Source organism: Bombina bombina, chromosome 2 (genome assembly GCF_027579735.1).
Source record: "Bombina bombina isolate aBomBom1 chromosome 2, aBomBom1.pri, whole genome shotgun sequence".
In the NCBI taxonomy this organism is placed as follows: domain Eukaryota; kingdom Metazoa; phylum Chordata; class Amphibia; order Anura; family Bombinatoridae; genus Bombina; species Bombina bombina.
Genome location: NC_069500.1, coordinates 451,658,500 through 451,665,067, shown reverse-complemented (window position 1 = coordinate 451,665,067; position 6,568 = coordinate 451,658,500).

Sequence of the window (6,568 nt, the reverse complement as noted above, 5' to 3'; positions counted from 1 at the left end):
GGGGCAGCAGATTAGGGGTACATAAGGATAACGTAGGTAGCGGCACTTTGCGGTCGGCAGATTAGGGTTTAATTATTGTAGGTAGCTGGCGACGATGTTGTGGGGGGCAGGTTAGGGGTTAATAAATATAATATAGGGGTCGGCGGTGTTAGGGGCAGCAGATTAGGGGTACATGAGTATAACATAGGTGGCGGTCGGCAGATTAGGGGTTAAAAAAATTTAATAGAGTGGCGGCGATGTGGGGGGACCTCGGTTTAGGGGTACATAGGTAGTTTATGAGTGTTAGTGTACTTTAGAGCACAGTAGTTAAGAGCTTTATAAACCGGCGTTAGCCCAGAAAGCTCTTAACTACTGACTTTTTTCTGCGGCTGGAGTTTTGTCGTTAGATTTCTAACGCTCACTTCAGCCAAGACTCTAAATACCGACGTTAGAAATATCCCATTGAAAAGATAGGATACGCAATTGACGTAAGGGGATCTGCAGTATGGAAAAGTCACGGCTGAAAAGTGAGCGTTAGACCCTTTAATGACTGACTCCAAATACCAGAGGGTGGTAAAAACCAGCGTTAGGAGCCTCTAACGCTGGTTTTGACAGCTACCGCCCAACTCTAAATCTAGGCCTTAGTGTTGATGGTTAATGATGCAGAATTACAACAAAAAAAAAAAAAAAAGAAAAAGCTACTACATTATTTTGTTTATACACTGTGATTGTAAAAGCCAAATAGCTGAAAACTTAATTTATAATGTGTTCCAAAATCAATTTGGATAGGAGACTTAAAGGGATAATAAACAACTCTTTTATGTGTAAAAATTGTGTATTTTCCCGCACTCCCTACAGAAGCCAAATCTGTAGACTAGGGGCGCGATTACAAATATGGTGCAGGCTTCAGCGCAAGCTCTGCAACCTGCGCCGCCCGTAATTTCACCTCTCACATCGGGGTATGACATATATGGCACTGGCAGCTCATAAAGTGCCGTAAGTCGAATAGAAACTGCCGGCGCCTAAGAAAAGTAAAGAAAATAACAAATCTCCCGTAAAAGTCTAACACCTCCCAAAAATAAGCCCGACATGTAAAAACCCCTATATCCGCAATCCTCCCCTCTCACTACTAATAATAAATGTATTAACCCCTAGACCGACAACCCCCCACAACACAATAAGGCTAATTAAACTATTAACCCCTATATCCACCATCAAACCCACACCGCAAGTAATAACTACATTATTAACCCCTAAATCCGCCAACCCCAACATCGCAGACTACCTATTAAAACTATTAACCCTTAATCCGCCATTAACCCACAACGCAATAAACCTATTAAAGTATTAACCCCTAAACTGCCAAAACCCACAATGCAATAAACATATTAACGCAAGGCTTGCTATGGCTGCCTTTTATGGCGAGGTAAAAATGGAGTAAGATTTCTCCATTTTTGCCACGTAAGTCCTTGCGCTGGATATTGGACACGCGGTCCCATGTTAGCCTATGGGAGTAAAAATTGCGGGCGATGGGTGAAATATACGTGCCGCATTTATATGCGACGCTGTATATAGGATACCAAACCTGCGCAAAAACCAGCTTTTGTGGGCGACGCCACAAATGTAAAGAGGTTCTAGGTTTTTAAAATGTTGCAAATTGCCTAAACCAGATATTTGGCTTGCAGCAGCTGCAGCTAACAAATTTGCTTTTTGGCCTCTCTAGGAGACCTTGCACAAGCACAAACTTACACAAAATCATGCCTTTTTAACAAATTCTCAGCATAGCCTAACACAGAACAACACTTCTTGAATTGTATAACGCTATGCAATACATCCTTACTATCTCTACTGGAAGTCTAATCCTTGAAAATCATCAAGCCTTGCTGCAAAACTGTTTGTGAATATATTGTCTTCCAGTTTGAGACCAAGACTGGTATTGCTCATTTTGTGAAAACATTGTCAGTTTTGCATTGGTGAATGATTTTCCTGGGTAAATGTGAGGTTATCAAATAATTCTAGCTGTATTTGATACAACTTTTACATCTAGGACTCGTTAGTCTATCTTGCGATTCGCTTTAAGGTTTTTTATAAATAAAAGACAAACAGTAAAATGCTAGAAAAATATTTACAAAACTGGAATTATATAAATGATAATAACACTTTTTCATGTATATTTGTTTTAAACAAAGAACTTTTATCAGTTCTTGGTGATACTTTGCTAAACACATCTGTCCCTTTAATATCCTATATTTCTATGAGCAAATTGCAAGAACTTTGGAAATGTTGAGCCTTTTATTATAAATCCCATGATGACTTCCGGGTGAAAGCTCTACAAGGCTTATTTTCTGAAAGCTTGCTGACCCAGCAGATCTCATTTATGCCTAAGGGCTGCAGACTCTGCAATATCTGTGAAGTCATTTTCAAAACAGACAAATTTTAGCCAGTCTAACTTAAAGGGACATGGAACCCAAAATGTTTTTTTCATGATTCAGATAGAGAGTATAATTTAAAAAAAAGTTTCCAGTTTATTCTATTATCAAATTCTCTTTGTTCACATGTTATTCTTTGTTGAAGAGATATCTAGACAGGTAGCGTGCACATGCCTAGAACACTACATGACAGGAAATAGTGCTGCCATCTAGTGCTCTTACTAATGTATAACATTGTAGCAAAACTGCTGCTATATAGTGCTGCAGACACGTGCACACTCCTGAACTTATATTCTTGCTTTTCAACAAAGGATATCAAGAATACAATGAAAAATTGATAAAAGATGTTTAAAATTGTATATTTTATCTGAATCATGAAAGAAAAAATGTGGGTTTTATGTCCATTTCATAAGTCCACTAATATTCACTTAAAATGGTTTGTAGTGCTTCAACCAACATAGTTGAAACTTGCATAATTAAAAAAAATCTCTAAAAAAGACAGAATAAATAAGATTTTTTGTAATTAGAGTTTTTGTTGAATTTTAACTAGGACCCTTCTCTCCTATTTCAGTGCATTAAAGGAACACTCAATCAAAATTACACTTTCATTATTCAGATAGAGCATGCCATTTTAAACAACTTTCCAATTTACTTCCATTATCTAAATGTGCACAGTCTTTTTATATTTAAACTTTTTGAGTCACCAGCTCCTACTGAGCATGTGCAAGAATAAGTGTGTATGCATTTGTGAATGACTGATGGCTGTCACATGGTACGTGTATGCATTTGTGATTGGCTTATGGCTGTCACATGGTACAGGGGGAGTGGAAAAAGACATAACTTTTAAAATTGTCAGAAAAAAATCTACTACTCATTTGAAGTTCAGACTAAGTGCTATTGCATTATCCGGTTATCTTGCATTTGTTGATCATGCAAATCTACTGTGTTGACTGGTCCTTTAAGAGATGTTAATCTTGTTCTCATGGTTTATTTTTATAATCATTAATAGCTCAGCAGACCACCTTTGCTTTTTAAAAATAAAGCATAGCAATAATAATATATATATATATATATATATATATATATATATATATATACTGTATATATATAAAATGTTGCCTACCAAGAAACCACTTATCGGCAGGATATACTTTAAAAAATGTAACTTTCATATTTTTTCTGCTCCAGGAATAAATCATTAATTGAATTTGCAGAAGTGGACCCTATGATTATTGCTTGTTTGTTTTCCTTAAGAAAAAGAAATTATAATTAGTAAAAGAAAGATTCTAGTGCAAATATTACACACTTACATGTTTGCATTATCAACAATCCTATCTTTTAACTCCTGCAAAAGAGTTAAGCACATAGACACAGAGAACTCAATGAGCAAATGAGCAGTATCAGTCGCATAACCGCACCAAATACCAACTGTATTCAGATTGGCAGCTGCAGTTGCTGAGGCTCTAAGCAAGACTTTAACTATGTGTTTAGAGGCAATGAAACCCGTTTTTTTCCTTCATAATTCGTTTAGAGCATACAATTTCAAACAAATTTCATTTTTTCTTCTATTATAAAATGTGCTTCATCCTCTTAATATCTTTTGTTGAAGGAGCAGCAATGCACTAATGGTATCTAAAGATGGTGGGTGAGCCAATGACAAGAGGCATATGTGCAGCCACCAATCAGCAGCTAGCTCCCAGTAGTGCATTTCTGCTCCTGAACCTACCTATCTATGCTTATATGTGCAGTCACCAATCATGAGCTTGTTCTTAGTAGTGCATTGCTGCTCCTGAGCCTACCTAAGTATGCTTCTCAACAAAGATTACCAAGAAAACAAAGCAAATTAGTTAATCAAAGTACATTGGAAAGTTGCTTAAAATTGCATCCTTTATCTGAATCATGAAAGAAAGATGTTGGGTTTAATGTCCCTTTAACACTTTTGCAGCAGTTGAAGTTCAATATATATTATTAGTGAAAAATTGAAAACTAATAATTTAAAGCATGTTAATTTTGCACAAGATTTTCTCTTTAAATGTACTAATTTTAAAGGAAGTACAGAAATATTAGAAAAATCTGATGCTGGCCTGTTGTAATACTTCTGAACACTTCATTTAGCCTATTTGTAAGAGAAAATGGAAATCAATCTGTTTCTCCAGAGAAGAAGCCCATGCTGTAAATATATATATATAATGTAAGCTCCAGTAAGACCAAACATTAAGGGCCAGATTACAAGTGGAGCACAAATTTATTGCACGCCCACAAACAGTCAAATTTGCCTGTTTACGGGTGCATGATAAATAACCAGTGGTGTCACTAAGGGGTGCGGAGGGTGCGGGTAGCACCCGGTTGACACCCTTCAGGGGGTGACACCACCAGAAAAAATGTTTTTATTTATTTTTTTGAAATTTTATTGAAATTCAAAGAAATACAATGTAGAAATGCATAGATTTTTTGATTAGAGGGCCAGCATTTGTGAACATTAGTGGGACTGGGGAAGTTGTAGACACACTTAATTTTTTTGCCCCTTGAGCCAGCGCTGCAATTTCCAAAAATAGTTTTCCTGGCTGCTTTTGCTTTTCTGTACTTTGCTCCTCCCCTGCCCAACTTCACTATGAATGTTGTGGGCGTGCCGTGGGGCTTGCGAAGTTGCACTGCTAGCCTAAACCTGCCTGCCTATCTGTGCTCACTGCTCAGTGACGTGTGGAGCAGTGGAGTCACTCACTGCTGTGCTGTCTCTCTAAACGGGAACCGGGAAATCGTGAGGGGGATGCCTGGCACCTGACCGCATGACTGTCTGACACTGTCTCTAGTGAAGGAGCCACTTATGATGCCCACCAGACTGGTACAGTTACGGTACACTAAGTGCACACTAAAGAGGTAGGAGGGGAAGGCGGGCGGGAGTCTGGGGGAAGGCAGAGTGCAGAGGTGATTGGCCATAAGAAGCGGTAGGCACGCGGCCCGGGGCTGTGCATTGACAGACTTAGAACAGAGTCAGAGAGCAAAATGTTCATAGTTTGCGCGCCTAATCCTTTTCTATAGTTATTTATTTTTAGAGTGCACTGTTTATCTTTGATTTGATGCTCTTCTGAGCCAGGGAGCAGCTCTAGGCATGAGCTTTATAAGTGCAGTTTACATATTGTGTTTGTGTGTGTGTGTGTGTCTGAGTGTTTTTGTGTGTGTGCCTGAGTGTGTTTGTGTGTGTGTCTGAGTGTTTTTGTGTGTGTGCCTGAGTGTTTTTGTGTGTGTGTCTGAGTATTTGTGTGTTTGTCAGAGTGTGTTTGTGTGTGTCTGAGTGTTTTTGTGTGTGTCTAAGTGTGTTTCCGAGTGTTTGTGTGTGCATTTGAGTGTGTTTTTAAGTGTGTCTAAGTGTTTGTATGTGTGTGCCTGTGTTTTTGTGCTTTGTGTCTGTCTGCTTTCTGGGGGGTGGGGGGTGACACCATAACTTACCGCACCGGGTGACACCAACCCTAGTGACGCCAATGTAAATAACCAGCCTTTACAAGTTGCTGGTTATTGCTACCGTGAGCTCGCAGTATTAATTATTGCTGAGAAAATTAACCAGAGTTCAGATCTCTGGTTAATTTTCTAAATGCCCCTAATTGGTCAAAAAATAAAGTATAGTGTTCTTTATTTAAAATTAAGATAGTAGCATATTTTATTTTTTTAATAAAATATCTGCAATAAGCAGTTATGAGGGGTTAAATTTAGCGGATGTGGGATGTTAGAAAAAAAAAACAGCACTGAAAAGTGCCTTTACATTGTGGTCTATGGGAACTGTGTGTTCCCTGTAAATATATATATGTGTATGCTTATATACATATATATTTATGTGTTAATATGTGTATATCTACACATATTAACACATAAATATATATGTATATAATCATATACATATATATATTTATATTTGGTGCCCATCACTGCACGACTTCTGAGGAATGCGAACGCAACCTTGCGTGCGCTGGTAATACTAAGTTGAGCGCAAATATCACTTTTGCAGAAGCAATATTTTGCGCTCATTTTAATCTAGCCCTAAATTAGGAAATCTAAAGGGATTGAATATCCTAAGATAAATTATGGTAAATGCTTGTTGGGAGTTTATTGCAGAACATCTTAATAATTACTTGTATGCTGATTGTTTAATATTGTGGAGATATGAG